This window comes from Myxocyprinus asiaticus, chromosome 14, assembly GCF_019703515.2.
Source record: "Myxocyprinus asiaticus isolate MX2 ecotype Aquarium Trade chromosome 14, UBuf_Myxa_2, whole genome shotgun sequence".
NCBI classification, from domain to species: domain Eukaryota; kingdom Metazoa; phylum Chordata; class Actinopteri; order Cypriniformes; family Catostomidae; genus Myxocyprinus; species Myxocyprinus asiaticus.
The window spans coordinates 16,397,609-16,399,658 of record NC_059357.1 but is presented as its reverse complement, the minus strand read 5'-3'; positions in this window follow the sequence as shown (position 1 = coordinate 16,399,658).

The window sequence follows — 2,050 nt, the reverse complement described above, 5'->3', positions numbered from 1 at the left end:
GATCTGTGCCTCGATACAATCCTGTCTCGGAGGTCTACAGACAATTCCTTGGACTTCATGGCTTGATTTGTGCTCTGACATGCACTGTTAACTGTGGGACCTTATATAGACAGGTGTGTGCCTTTCCAAATCATGTCCAATCAGCTGAATTTACCACAGGATGACTCCAATCAAGTCGCAGAAACATCTCAAGGATGATCAGTGGAAACAGGATGCACATGAGCTCAATTTTGAGTGTCATGCCAAAGGCTGTGAATACTTATGTACATGCGATTTTTTTCGTTTTTTATTTGTAATAAATTTGCAAAGATTTCAAACAAACTTCTTTCAGGTTGTCATTATGGGGTACTGTTTGTAGAATTTTGAGGAAAATAATGAATTTAATCAATTTTGGAATAAGGCTGTAACATAAAATATGGAAAAAATGAAGCGCTGTGAATACTTTCCGGATGCACTGTATTTACAGGTATCCCTGATGCAGGTTGATACCTATATGAGTCTTTATTGTAGTGCAATTCCTATATCTAAGTAACATGTTATTACAGGCAATATTGGGGTAAATTTGATGTATTGGAATGAAATATGTACTGTATATTGTATAGCTACATACTTTATTAACAGGCTATTTTTTATAGTGTATAGTAATATATTGTAGTAATAACATCCAAGCTCCTTATATATGCACTTACAATGGACATTGATATGATTCCAAAAATCTCTTAGCTGTTTTGATTAAGGGGGGGGGGGGATGTTTTTAATGTCTGGTATAGTACTTGATGCAGGGTCCAGATGTCCCCTTGTCTCCCTCGAGACCCTCATGATGCTTTAATCTCTATGGACAGACACAAAGGCTTCATACAGCAATTTGCATTTATATCTATTTGGGGGAGGGGGATTATCTTCATTTGATGATTCCCTGAAAGTGCTGAGACCTCTGGCCTCTCCCTGGACCATTACCCCCCTCCATCTGTCATATGAGCAGCAACCTGTAATATATATATTCTGGAAAACAGGGTAAAAATCCACTTAAATTGCATATTAAAGGGATAGTTCACCCAACAATGAAAATTCTTTCATCATTTACTCACCCTCATGCCATCCCAGGTGTGTATGACTTTCTTTCTTTCTACGCTGAACACAAACGAAGATTTTTAGAAGAATATCTCAGCTCTGTAGGTCCATACAAAGCAAGTGAATGGTGGCCAGAACTTTGAAGGTCCAAAAAGCTTATAAAGACAGCATAAAAGTAATCCATCCGACTGCAGTGGTTTAATCAATGTCTTCAGAAGTAATATGATAAGTGTGGGTGAGAAACAGATCAATATTAAAGTCCTTTTTTACTATAAATGCTCCTCCCTGCCTAGTAGGTGGCGATATGCACAAAGAATGTGAATCACCATAAACAAAAGAAGAAGAGTGTGGAGGTGAAAGTGATAGTGGAGATTTATGTTAAAAAGGACTTAAATATTGATCTGTTTCTCTCCCACACCACTAATGAAGTTATGGATTTAACCACTGGGGTCTTATGGATTAATTTTATGCTGCCTTTATGTGATTTTTGGACCTTCAATGTTCTGGCCACCATTCTACAGAGCTGGAAAAACAAATATTCTAAAAATCTTTGTTTGTGTTCAGCAGAAGAGAGAAAGTCATACACATCTGGGATGGCATGATTGTGATTAAATGATGAGAGAATTTTCATTTTTGTGTGAACTATCCCTTTAAATATAATACGATTTAATGCGTTTCTCCACCTTACTATGCATTTTTCCATTGTAAACACCAAATTGACAAAAGTAACAGAACTAGTGGCAGCTGTTCCTGAACTTCAGCAGTTACATAACTGGAAAAAAAGAACGATTGTTGGACAAGTACATCACCTGTCTATATACTGACAACAAATGAGTTCAGAAAGCCAGCGGCAGGTGGGGTGCTGTGTGTACAGTGTGTTTAAAAACCTAGTGAGCTGCCTATCTAGACAGTATTGTAGGCATCGGATTTTCAATCACCTACTGAAATTCGAATCGAACGTTTATCAGAACCTTACTAG